The sequence below is a fragment of the Micromys minutus genome, assembly GCF_963924665.1.
Source record: "Micromys minutus genome assembly, chromosome: 3".
NCBI lineage: Eukaryota > Metazoa > Chordata > Mammalia > Rodentia > Muridae > Micromys > Micromys minutus.
This window is the reverse complement of record NC_137972.1, coordinates 22,530,685-22,544,914: the sequence shown is the minus strand read 5'-3', so window position 1 is coordinate 22,544,914 and position 14,230 is coordinate 22,530,685.

Here is a 14,230-nt window from a genome sequence, read left to right as displayed (position 1 = left end):
TTTTTTTCTTGCCATCTTGTTGTCTGTGATTATATGTGGTCTTCTTGTCAATGATTGATACCCATCAATCACGTGGACCTGAGGGCCCACAGATTCAGGAAGAAAACAACTTCAGATAGTTCAGCTTATAGTGGGCAAGCAGTGAGTTAAAGTACCAGTTACTCAGCTCGGTCTTTGTGGTTCCAGGTGTGGGAGCTCTTGTGAGGCTGTTCTGGTAGCTCAGCCATGTGCCCACAGGTCTTGAGTACTACTGTAAGGGACCTGGCTCTTTCCTTTTTTTTTCTTTTTAAACAACATTATTTTTAAAAACAAAGATAAATGTTTAATTTTAAGCATTTTTGCATAAAAGTACATGAATAGGTTTTGTCAGTGCTTGGCTTTTTTTTCCCCAAAGGTTTGATAGTATACATTAAAGGCTAAGAACACATCAAAACAATCATTCACCATGATGAAGTAAGCTTCATCCCTGGGATGCAGGGATAGTTTAACATACAGAAATCCATAAATGTAATCCAATATGTAAACAAACTCAAAGAAAAAAATCCACATGTTCGTATCAATAGAAGCCTTGAAAGGATTTAACACAATTCAGCACCCCTTCATGTTAAAAGTTTTGGAAAGAACAGGAATCCAAAGCCAATACCTAAATGTAATAAAACCAATATAAAATAAACCAAGAGCCAAATCAAACATAACAGTGGGAAACTTGAAGCAATCCCACTAAAATTAGAAACTTAACAAGGTTGCCCACTCTCCCCCTACCTATTCAACATAGTACTGGAAGTCCTGGCCAGAGAAATTAGACAGAAAAAGGAAATCAAAGGGATACAAATTGGAAAGAAATAAGTAAAAACATCACTATTTGCAGATGACATGATAGTGTACTTAAGCGACCCCACAAATTCCACCAGAGAACTCTTACAGCTGATAAACAAGTTCAGCAAAGTGGCTGGATATAAAATTAGCTCAAACAAATCAGTAGCCTTCCTATATTCAAAAGACAAGCATGTGGAGAAAGAAATTAGGGAAAAGATACGCTTCACAATTGTCACAAAACTATAAAATACCTTGGTGTGACTCTAACTAAGATAGTGAGGGACCTGTATGATAAGAACTTTGAACCTCTAAAGAAGGAAATCGAGAAAGATCTCAAAGAATGGAAAGATCTCCCATGCTCATGGATAAGAAGGATCAATATTTTAAAAATGGCCACATTACCAAAAGCAATCTACAGATTCAATGCAATCCCCATCAAAATTCCAACCCAGTTCTTCATTGAGTTGGAAGGAGCAATGTGCAATTTCATCTGGAATAACAAAAGACCAGAATAGCGAGATCCATACTCAACAACAAGAATCACTATCCCTAACCTCAAGCTATAATGCAAGGCAATTGTGCTGAAAAATGCATGATACTGGTACTGAAATAAGCATGTGAATCAATGTAATAGAAAAGAAGATCCAAAAATAAATCCTAATGTATATGGTCACCTAATTTTTGACAAAAGAGATGTAAACATTCAATGGAAAAAAGACAGCCTATTCAACAAATGGTGCTGGTCCAACTGGCACTCAGCATGCAGATGAATGAAAATAGACCCTTTCTTATCTCCTTGTACAAAGCTCAAGTGCAAATGGATCAAAGATCTCCACATTAAACCAGTTACACTGAAACTATTAGATGAGAAACTAGGGAAAACCTTAGAACTAAAAGGCACAGGATAAAATTTCCTGAACAGAACACCAATGGCTCAACTCTAAAATAAAAGTTTGACAAATGGGACTTAATAAGATTGCAAAGTGTCTGTAAGGATAAAGACACTGTCAAGAAAACAAAAGAGCTGCAAAAAGAGGGGGTAAATATATTTAATAACCCCACATCAGATAGAGGCATAATATCCAATGTATAAAAAGAAGTCAAAAAGCGAGACACCAGAGAATCAAACAACCCTAAACAAAAGTGGGGAACAGACTTAAATAAAAAGTTCTCAATCAAGGAATATTGAATGCCTGAGAAACATCTAAGGAAGTGCTCAACATCCTTAGCCATCAGGGAAATGCAAATCAAAACAACCCTGAGATTCCTCCTTCCACCTGTCAGATTGGCCAAGATCCAAAACTCTGATGACAATAGATGCTGGCAATGATGTGGAGAAAGAGGAACACTTCTCCACTGTTGGTGGGGTTGTAAACTGATACAACCAATCTGGAACTCATTCTGGCAGTTCCTCAGAAGAATGGACAAAGTACTACTTGCAGACCCAGTTATTCCACTTATGGGCATTTACCCCAGAGACGCTCCAACTTACAACAAAGACACATGCACCACAATGTTCATAGCAGCCCTATTTATAATAGCCAGACACTGGACAGAACCCAGATGCCCTTCAGTAGATGAATGGATACAAAAATTGTGGTGCACTTACACAATGGAATACTACTCATCCATCAGAAACAATAACTTAACCAAATTCTTAAGAAAATGGATGCATCTAGAGAATATCATCCTGAGTGAGATAACCAAGTCACAAAATAACAGACATAATATGCAGTCACTGATAATGGGATATTAACCCCAGAAAGCTCTGAGAATCCTAGAAACAACTCACTGACTGTGTCAAGTTCAAGAACAACAAAAAAACAATATATTTTAATTAAAATAGAACTGTATCACATCCACCTTTCCTTCCTACAACCCCTCTAAGTTTCTTTCTGATCCCCTCAAAGTAATACTCTCTTTTCCTATATTATTGTTACATGTGTGTGTGTGTGTGTGTGTGTGTGTGTGTGTGTGTGTATGTATGTACCCACAAATAGTTAATTACAACCTTAAAAAATGTATTGGTATACTTCCAAGCAAAAAGGTACATTTATCTTTCTTTCTTAAAATACAGCTTTTCAATTTTAAAAAAAAAAAAAAAAAAAAAAAAAGGAATTGTAAAACAGGACGTAACCCAGAATTAGTCAAAGTTTTCTTGCGGAGTAAGGATTGAGCATAATGATTTTTTTTTTTCCTTTATTTTCTGTCCATTCACCTACTGAAGGACATCTGGGTTCTTTCCAGTTTCTGGCTATTATAAATAGAGCTGCTATGAACATTGTGGTGCATGTAATTTTATATATATTAAGGTGTTTCTGAAGTATATTCCCAGAAGTGGAATAACTCCATCAGCAGGTGGTAGTTTGTTGAATTTTCTGAGGAATCACCAAACTGATTTCCAGAATAGTTGTACCAGTTTACAACCCCACCCACAGTGGAAAAGTGTTGCTCTTTCTCCACAACCTCCCCAGCATCTGCTGTCATCTGAGTTTTGGATCTTGGCCAATCTGACTGGTGTGAGGTGGAATCTCAGGGATGTTTTGATTTGCATTTCCCTAATGGCTAAGGATGTCAAGCAATACTTAAGATATATCTCAGCCATTCGATATTTTTCAAATGAGAACTGTTTTTTAGCTCTGTGGCCCATTTTTTAATAGGGTTCTTTGATTCTCTGGTGTCTAGCTTTTTGACTTCTTTGCATACTTTGGATATTAGCCCTCTATCAGATGGGGGTTTGATAAAGATTTTCTCATACAGGTCCTTCACTTGCTTAGTTAGAGTCACACCAAGGTTTTTCATAGTTTTTGTGACTATTGTGATGGGTATCTTCTCCCTGTTTTTTTTTTTTCTCGACATGTTTGGCCTTTGAATATATGAAGGCTACTGATTTGAGTTAATTTTATATCCAGCCACTTTGCTGAACTTGTTTATCATCTGTAGGAGTTCTCTGGTGGAATTTGTGGGGTCCCTTACGTACACTATCATGTCATCTGCAAATAGAGATGGTTTTACTCCTTCCTTTGCAATTCGTATCCCTTTGATTTCCTTTTGCTGTCTAATTGCTCCGGCCAGGACATCCAGTACTATGTTGAATAGGTAGAGGGAGAATGGGCATCCTTGTCGAGTCCCTTATTTTAGTCGAATTGCTTCAAGTTTCCCACTGTTAAGTTTGATGTTGGCTGTTGGTTTTCTGTATATTGCTTTTATTATGTATAGGTATTGGCCTTGGATTCCTGTTCTTTCCAAGACTTTTAACATGAAGGGGTGTTGAATTTTGTCAAATGCTTTCTCAGCATTTAGTGAGATAACCATGTGGTTTTTTATTTCTTTGAGTGTGTTTATATGGTGGATTACATTGATGGATTTCCGTATATTAACTCATCCCTGCATCCCAGGAATGAAACCTACTTGATCATGGTAAATGATCAGTTTGATGTGTTCTTGTATTTGGTTTGTGAGAATTTGGTTGAGTATTTTTGCATCAATGTTCATAAGTGATATTGGTATGAATTTCTCTTTTCATGTAGGGTCTTTATGTGGTTTAGGAATGAGGGGTATTTTAGCCTCAAAAACATGAGTTAGGTAGAATTCCATCTGATTCTATTTTGTGGAATAGTTTGGAGAGTATTGGTGTTAGGTCGTCAAAAATCTCTGATATAATTTTGGACTGAACCCATCTGTACATTGGCTTTTTTTTTTGGTTGAAAGGCTTTTGAAGACTTCTATTTCTTTAGGTGTTATGGGATTATATAGATGGTTTACCTGGTACTGGTTTAACTTTAGTATCAAGTATCTGTTTAGGAATTCATCCATTTCCTCCAGATTTTCCAGCCTTTTGAGTATAGGCTTTTGTTGTAGGATCTGATGATTTCTTAAATTTTCTCAGGTTCAGTAATTATGTCTCCACTTTCATTTCTTTTTTTTTCTCTTACAACTTTATTTTTAAAAAGGGGGGATACATATACAGTTTTATAAGGCATTGTCGCGTAATATTATATGAATATATTTTGTGAGTACATAATTCTATTAGAGGTTTGATAGCATGCATAGATATACCACTAGTTACCATGAGTTTAAAGTACATGAAGCACAGATATAACATGTAAACAATTCTTCAACATCAAAGTCCATCTTTTTCATTTTTTTAATTGGAGGAGATTTTATTATTTCTTTCTTTGTTTCATATTTATGATTTCTATTAGTTTAGTGGTTTTTTTAAACGACTTTATTTTGCAAAACAAAGATAAATGTAAAGATTTTAAACATTTTTTGCTTAAAATTATACATTTTTGTCAGTACTGTTTTTTCAGACATTAAAATAAATTTTACATAAAACCATGTGAATATGTTTTTTAGTCAGTACTTGATTTTTTTTAAAGGGCTTGAAAGTATGCATTGAAAACGTACTAGTTGCAATAAGCGTAAAGTACATGCAAAACAAAACGCAACATGAAAATAGTCAAAGTCTTCTTGTTTTGTGAATATATGTATATTTTTTGGTTTCTTTATTTCTTGGACTTCATACAGTCTGTGAGTTGTTTCTGGGGGAGTGCAAGCCTCTGGGGTTAGCATCCCACTATCAGTGACTGCATATTATGTCTGTTCTTTTGATACTGGGTTATCTCACTCAGAATGATCTTCTCTAGATGCAGCCATTTTCTTAAGAATTTGGTTAACTCATTGTTTCTGGTGGCTGAGTAGTATTCCATTGTGTATATGTACCACAATTTTTGTATCATTCGTCTTCTGAAGGACATCTGGGTTCCTTCCAGCTTCTGGCTATTAAATAGAGCCGCTATGAACATTCTGGTGCATATATCTTTGTTGTGTATTAAAGTGTCTCTGGGGTATATGCCCAGAAGTGGAATAGCTGGGTCTTCAGGTAGTACTATATCCAATTTTCTGAGGTATCACCAGACAGATTTCCAGAGTGGTTGTATTAGCTTGCAACCCCACCAACAGTGGAGAAGTGTTCCTATTTCTCCGCAGCCTCGCCAGCATCTGCTGTCATCTGAGTTTTGGATCTTGGCCAATCTGACTGGTGTTAGGTGGAATCTTAGGGTTGTTTTGATTTGCATTTCCCTGATGGCTAAGGATGTTGAGCACTTCCTCAGATGTTTTTCGGCCATTCGGTGTTCCTCCACTGAAAATGATTTGTTTAGCTCTGTACCCCATTTTTTACTAGGGTTATTTGATTCTCTGGTGTCTAGCTTTTTGAGTTCCTTGTACACCTTGGATATTAGGCCTCTATCTGATGTGGTGTTGGTAAAGATCTTTTCCCATTCTGTTGGTTGCCGTTTTGTTTTCTTGACGATGTCCTTAGCCTTCCAGAAACTTTGCAATCCATTAAGTCCCATTTGTTAATCTTTGACCTTAGAGCTTTAGCCATTGGTGTTTTGTTCAGGAAATTTTCTCCTGTGCCTATGTGTTCTAAGGTTTTCCCTACTTTCTCATCTAATAGTTCCAGTGTATCTGGTTTAATGTGGAGATCTTTAATCCACTTACACTTGAGCTTTGTACAAGGAGATAAGAACGGGTCTATTTTCATTCTTTTGCATGTTGAGTGCCAGTTGGACCAGCACCATTTGTTGAATAGGCTGTCCTTTTTCCATTGAATGTTTACTGCTCCTTTGTCAAAAATCAGGTGACCATATACATGAGGGCTCATTTCTGGATCTTCTATTCTATTCCATTGATCCACTTGCCTATTTCTGTACCAGTACCATGCCGTTTTCAGCACAATTGCCTTGTAATATAGCTTGAGTTCAGGGATAGTGATTCCCGCCGATGTTTTTTTATTGTTGAGGATGGATTTCGCTATTCTAGGTCTTTTGTTATTCCATATGAAATTGCACATTGATTTTTCCAATTCCATGAAGAACTGGGTTGGAATTTTGATGGGGATTGCATTGAATCTGTAGATTGCTTTTGGTAGGATGGCCATTTTTAAGATGTTGATCTTTCCAATCCATGAGCATGGGAGACCTATCCATTTTCTGAGATCCTCCTCAATTTCTTTCTTTAGAGGTTTGAAGTTCTTGTCATACAGGTCCTTCACTTCCTTAGTTAGAGTCACACCAAGGTATTTCATAGTTTTTGTAACGATTGTGAAGGGTACCTTTTCCCTAATTTCTTTCTCCACATGTTTGTCCTTTGAGTATAGGAAGGCTACTGATATGTTTGAGTTAATTTTGCATCCGGCCACTTTGCTGAACTTGTTTATCAGCTGTAGGAGTTCTCTGGTGGAATTTTTGGGGTCACTCAAGTACACTATCATGTCATCGGCAAAAAGTGATGTTTTTATCTCTTCCTTTCCGATTTGTATCCCCTTGATCTCCTTTTACGGTCTAATTGCTCCAGCCAGGACTTCCAGTACTATGTTGAATAGGTAGGGAGAGAGTGGGCAGCCTTGTCGAGTCCCTGATTTTAGTGGGATTGCTTCAAGTTTCTCGCCATTAAGTTTGATGTTGGCTGTTGGTTTGCTGTATATTGCTTTTATTATGTTTAAATATGGGCATTGGATTCCTGTTCTTTCCAGGACTTTTAACATGAAGGGGTGTTGGATTTTGTCGAATGCTTTCTCAGCGTCTAGTGAGATGACCATGTGATTTGGTCTTTAAGTTTGTTTATATGGTGGATTACATTGATGGATTTCCTTATGTTAAACCATCCCTGCATCCCAGGGATGAAGCATACTTGGTCATGATGAATGATGGTTTTGATGTGTTCTTGGATTCGGTTTGCAAGAATTTTGTTGAGTATTTTTGCATCAATGTTCATAAGTGAGATTGGTCTGAAGTTCTCTTTCCTTGTAGGGTCTTTGTGTGGCTTAGGTACGAGGGTTATTGTAGCCTCAAAAAATGAGTTGGGTAATATTCCAACTGATTCTATCTTTTGGAATAGTTTGGCGAATATTGGTGTTATATCCCCAATAAATGTCTGATAAAATTCTGCACTGAACCCGTCTGGACCTGGGCTTTTTTTGGTTGGGAGGCTTTTGATGACTTCTTCTATTTCTTTAGGTGTTATAGGGTTATTTAGATGGTTTACTTGGTCCTGGTTAAACTTTGGGATCTTGTATCTGTCTAGGAATTCGTCCATTTCCTCCAGATTTTCCAATTTTGTGGGATATAATTTTTTGTAGTAGGATCTGATGATTTCTTGAATTTTCTTAGTTTCAGTTGTTATGTCACCACTTTCCTTTCTGATTTTGTTAATTTGGATACTCTCTCTTTTCCCTTTAGTTAGTCTGGCTAGGGGTTTATCAATCTTGTTGATTTTCTCAAAGAACCAACTCTTTGTTTTGTTGATTTTTTCAATGGTTTTTTTTTTTTGTTTGTTTGTTTCTATTTGGTCTATTTCTGCCCTAATTTTGATTATTTCTTTCCGTCTACTCTTTTTGGGTATATCTGCTTCCTTTCGTTCTAGGGCTTTTAGCTGTGCTGTCAGGTTGCTGATGTGAGCTCTCTCCAGTTTCTTCTTGGAAGCACTTAGGGCTATGAGATTTCTTCTCAATACTGCTTTCATTGCATCCCATAGGTTTGGGTATGTTGTGTTATCATTTTCGTTGAATTCTAGAAAATCCTTAATTTCTTTCTTTATTTCTTCTTTGACCCTGCTATCTTTAACAGAGCGTTGTTTAGTTTCCATGTGTTTCGTGGGCATTGTGTTGTCTTTGTTGTTGTTAAAGACAAGCCGTAGACCATGGTGATCTGAGAGGATGCATGGGAGTATTTCAATCTTCTTATATCGATGAAGGCTCATTCTGTGTCCAATTATGTGGTCAATTTTCGAGAAGGTGCCATGGGGTGGTGAGAAGAAGGTGTATTCTTTTACTTTAGGATAGTATGTTCTGTATATATCTATTAATTCTAGTTGGTTTAAAGTCTGCTAGTTTTGCAGTGTCCTTGTTCAGTTTCTGTTTCCCTGATCTGGCCATTGGTGACAGTGGGGTGTTAAAGTCTCCCACTATTATTGTGTGGGGTGAAATGTATTTTTTGAGCTTTAGTAGAGTTTCTTTTATGAATGTGGGTGATTTTTTATTTGGAGCATATATGTTAAGGATTGAGAGTTCCTCCTGACAGATTTCCCCGGTAATGATTAAAAAGTGTCCTTCTTTATCTTTTTTGATAACTTTTGGTTGGAAATTTACTTTATTCGATATTAGAATAGCCACTCCAGCTTGCTTCTTGGAGCTGTTTGCTTGGAAGTTTTTTTCCCATCCTTTTACTCTGAGGTCTGTCTCTGTCCCTGAGATGAGTTTACTGTATGCAGCAAAAGGCTGGATTTTGTTTATGTATCCAGTCTGATAGTCTATGTCTCTTTATTGGGGAGTTGAGACCATTTATGTTAATAGATATTAAGAAATAATTGTTTCTGTTTCCTGCCATTTTTGCTTTTTTGGGTTGAGTTGTGTCTGTGTTTTTTTCTTCTTTTAGTTTTCTTGTTTAGGAGTTTTCTTGTTTTTTCTAGGCTGTATTTTCCCCCTTTGTATTGGGTTTTCCACCTATAATTCGTTGTAGTGCTGGGTTTGTGGTCAGATATGGTGTGAATTTTGATTTGTCTTGAAATATCTTTGTCTCTCCATCAATGGTGATTGACAGTTTTGCTGGGTATAGCTCCTGGGGCTGGCACTTGTGCTCTCTTAAGGAGTGCATGATGTCTGTCCAGGCTCTTCTAGCTTTCATAGTCTCTGTTGAGAAATCGGGTGTGAGTCTGATTGGTCTGCCTTTATATGTTACCTGACCTTTTTCCCTTACTGCTTTTAGTATTCTTTCTTTACTTTGGGCACTTGATGTTTTTACTATTATGGGTCGGGAGGTATTTCTTTTCTGGTCCAACCTATTTGGAGTTTTGTAGGCTTCTTTTATGCTCGTGGTCATCTCATTCAGAGGGTAGGGAAGTTTTCTTCTATGATTTTGTTGAAGATATTTACTGTGCCTCTTAGTTGATACTCTTCTCCCTCTTCTATTCCTATTATCCTTAGGTTCGGTCTTCTCATTGTGTCTTGTATTTCCTGGACTTTTTGGGTTAGGAGCTTTTTGTTTTTTGCATCTTCTCTGGCTGTTTTGTCTATGTTTGCAATGTTGTCTTCTGCCCCCGAGATTCTCTCTTCGATCTTTTGTAATCTGTTGGAAATGCTTGCTTCTGTGACTCCTGATTTCTTTTTTTGGTGTTCTGACTCTAGGGTTATCTCTTTTAGCACTTTCTTTATTGTGTCAATTTCTGTTTTAATTTCCCTCTTCCATTCCTTTATTTCTTTGGTTCTGTTTTCGTCTCGTTCTTTGAGTTCTTTGAGTGTTTTTCTTGTTTCTTCTTTAAAAGCTTCTGAATCTTTTTGCTTTTCCTCCCTTTCTTGTTTAAGTAACTCTATCAGCATCTTGAGGTATGATTTCAGGTCTGTGTCTTCTTTCTCTGGAGTGTTTGGAATTCCGATGTTTGCTACTATCGGAGAGCTGGGTTCTGGTGTTGCTAGATTGTCTTGGTTTCCTTGGGATATACTCTTTCTCTTTCCTCTTGCCATTTTGTTGTCAGTGATATGTTCTTGCCTTTCCCTTGTATCTGGTCTGTGTCCCTGGTACACTTTCCGTGTGCACTCCGCAGAGATCTCTCTACTCCCCGGCAGCCCAGTTTCCTGGTGGCAGCTGGGCCAGGCTCTGCTCTGCGTACTGAAGTCGCCTCCGGGTGGGAACAGACGTTCCTAAGATCTGTTCCTGGTCACAGATGCTCAGCCTCTCTGAGCCACCTTTCCGGCTGGCAGGTGGGGCAGGCTCCGCTCTGCGTCCTGAAGTCGTCTCCGGGTAGGAACAGAAGTTCCTAAGATCTGTTCCCGGTCCCTGGATCGGGGAGGACAGGGCAGGTCAGGGCAGGGGGTTCCCTTTCCGTGTGCACTTCGCAGAGATCCCTCTGCTCCCCCGCAGCCTAGGTCTCACACTCACCAGTTGCTCAGCCTGTACGAGCCGCCTTTCTGGCTGGCTGTTGGGCCAGGCTCTGCTCTGTGTCCTGAAGTTGTCTCCGGGTGGGAAAAGAAGTTCCTAAGATCTGTTCCAGGTCACTGGATCGGGGAGGACAGGGCAGGTCAGGGCAGGGGGGGGCCCTTTCCGTGTGCACTCCGCAGAGATCCCTCTGCTCCTCCGCAGCCTAGGTCTCACACTCACCAGTTGCTCAGCCTGTACGAGCCGCCTTTCCGGCTGGCAGTTGGGCCAGGCTCCGCTCTGCGTCCTGAAGTCGTCTCCGGGTGGGAACAAAAGTTCCTAAGATCTGTTCCAGGTCACAGTTGCTCAGCCTGTACGAGCCGCCTTTCCAGCTGGCGGTTGGGCCAGGCTCCACTCTGTGTCCTGAAGTCGTCTCCGGGTGGGAACAGAAGTTCCTAAGATCTGTTCCCGGTCACAGTTGATCAGCCTGTACGAGCCGCCTTTCCGGCTGGCAGTTGGGCCAGGCTCTGCTCTGTGTCCTGGAGTCGTCTCCGGGTGGGAACAGAAGTTCCTAAGATCTGTTCCCGGTCACTGGATCGGGGAGGACAGGGCAGGTCAGGGCAGGGGGTGCCCTTTCAGTGTGCACTCCACAGAGATCCCTCTGCTCCCCGGCAGCCTAGGTCTCCCACTCACCAGTTGCTCAGCCTGCCCCCACTTTCATTTCTGATTTTGTGAATTTGGATACTCTCTCTTTGCCCTCTAGTTAGTCTAGTTAAGGGTTTTTCAATCTTGTTAATTTTCTCAAAGAACCAGATCTTACTTTTGTTGATTCTTTAAATGGTTCTTTTTATTTCTATTTGGTCTATTTCTGCCATAAGTTTGATTATTTTTTGCCATCTACTTCTCTTGGGTGTATCTACGTCCTTTTGTTCTAGAGCTTTCAGCTGTGCTGTCAAGTTGCTGGTGTATGCTCTCTTCAGTTTCTTTTTGGAAGCACTCAGAGCAATAAGATTTCCTCTCAGTACTACTTTCATTGCATCCCATAGGTTGGTGTATGTCCTGTTTTCATTTTCATTGAATCTAGAAAATCCTGAATTTCTCTCTTTATTTCTTCTTTGAACCTATAATTGTTTAATAGTGCATTGTTTAGTTTCCATGTGTATATGGGCTTTTTGTCTTTTTTGTTGTTAAAGACCAGCTTTAAACCATGGTGATCTGAAAGGATGCATGGGAGTATATAAATATTCATATATCTATTGAGGCTCAATTATGTGGTCATTTTTTTAGAAGGTGCTGTGAGTTGCTGAGAAGAAGGTGTATTCTTTTACTTTAGGATGATATGATCTGTAGATATATATTAATTTCAGTTGGTTCATAGTCTCTGCAAGTTTTACATTGTCCTTGTTCACTTTCTGTTTCCATGATCTGTCCATTGGTGAAAGTAGGGTATTAAGGTCTCCCACTTTTATTGTGTGGGGTGAAATGTATTTTTTGAGTTTGAGTAGGGTTTCTTTTCTGAATATGGGTGCTTTTGTATTTGGAGCATATATGTTAAGTATTGAAAGATCCTCCTGATACATTTCGCCTGTAATGAGTAAAAAATATTCTTCCTTATCATTTTTGATAACTTTTGGTTAAAAATTTACTTTATTTGATATTAGAATGGCCACTCCAGCTTGCTTCTTGGGGCATTTGCTTGGAAGATTTTTTCCCAACCTTTTACTCTGTGATAGTGTCTGTCTTTGTCTCTGAGATGAGTTTCTTATATGCAGCAAAATGTTGGGTTTTGTTTATGTATCCAGTCTGAAAGGTTATATCCATTTATTGGGGTGTTGAGTCCACTTATGTTAAGAGATATCAAGTAATAGTGGTTGCTGTTTCCTTCTATTATTGCTTTTGTAGGTGAATTGTGTCTGTATGTCTTTCTTCTTTTGGTTTTTTTGCTTAGGGGTTTTCTTGTTTTTACTAGGATATAGTTTCCCTCATTGTATTGGGTTTTTCACTTATAATTCGTTGTAGTTCTGGGTTTGTGTTCAGATATTATTTAAATTTAGTTTTGTCTTGGAATATCTTAGTCTCTCCATCTATGGAGATTGATTATTTTACTGGGTATAGCAGCTTTGGCTGGCACTTGTGCTCTCTTAGGGTCTGCATGATCTCTATTCAGGCTCTTCTAGCTTTCATAGTCTCTGTTGAGAAATCAGATGTGATTCTGATTGGTCTGCCTTATATGTTACATGACATTATTCCCTTACTGCTTTTAGTATTCTTTCTTTGCTATGAGTACTTGGAGTTTTGACTATTATGTGTCAGAATGAATTTTTTTTCTGGTCAACATATTTGGGGTTCTGTAGGCTTCTTTAATGCTCGTGTTTATCTCATTTTAAGGGTAGGAAAATTTTCTTCTACAATTTTGTTGAAGATATTTACTGTGCCCCTTAGGTGATATTCTTTGCCTTCTTCTATTCCTCTTATCCTTAGGTTTGGTCTTCTCATTGTGTCCTTGATCTCCTGGACATTTTGGGTTAAAAACTTTTTTTGCATCTTCTCTGACTCTTTTGTCTATGTTTTCAATGTTGTCTTATGCCCCAAGATTCTTTCTTCCATTTCTTGTAGTCTGTTGGAAATGCATCTGTGACTCCTGATTTCTCTTATGGGTTTTCTACCTCTAGGTTTGTCTCTTTTAGTGTTTTTTTTTTATTTTGTCTATTTTGGTTTTAAATTTTTTCTCTCATTCCTTCATCTCTTTGATTATCTCTTCTAGTTCTTTGAATGTTTGAGTTTTTTTCTTGTTTCTTCTTTAAAAGCTTTTAATTCTTTATGTATTTCCTCCTGTTCTTGTTTAACGATTTCTTTCATCAGCTTAAGGTAAGATTTCGCGTCTGAGTCTTCTTTTTCTGGAGTGTTTGGCATTCCACTGTTTGCTGTGATGGGAGAACTGGGTTCTGGTGTTGACAGGTTGTCTTGGTTTCCCTTGGGTTCATCATTCACTTTCTTCTTGCCATCTTGTTATCAGTGATTGGTTGTTATCACCTTTCACTTGTACCTGGCCTGTGTCCCTGGATCTCAGCTATTCCTAGTGGCAGATGTTCCAAGTGCCTGTTTTGCACCAAAAAGCCACTGACTGGGAACAGAGAGCCAATGCTGGATTCCTCTTTTCCTGGATCAAGCAGGGCAGGAGTACACTTTCAGCATGCTCGGTAGAGATCTCTGCCCCCTGGCTAGTCGGAACACCTTCTCACCAAGCCTGTGTCTCTGGATCTCTGCTGTTCCTGGTGGTGGAAGGTCCAAGCACCTGTCAGCCCTTTCTCTAAGTCACAATGGAAAATATGGATGAAGTGGACAATTTTGTAGAAATATACAAGATAACAAAGTTAAGTGACAATCAGATAAAACAAAGACACATGCACCATGCTCATAGCAGCTCTATTTATGATAGCTAGAAGCTGAAAAGAACCCAGATGTACTTCAGTAGACGAATGAATACAAAAATTGTG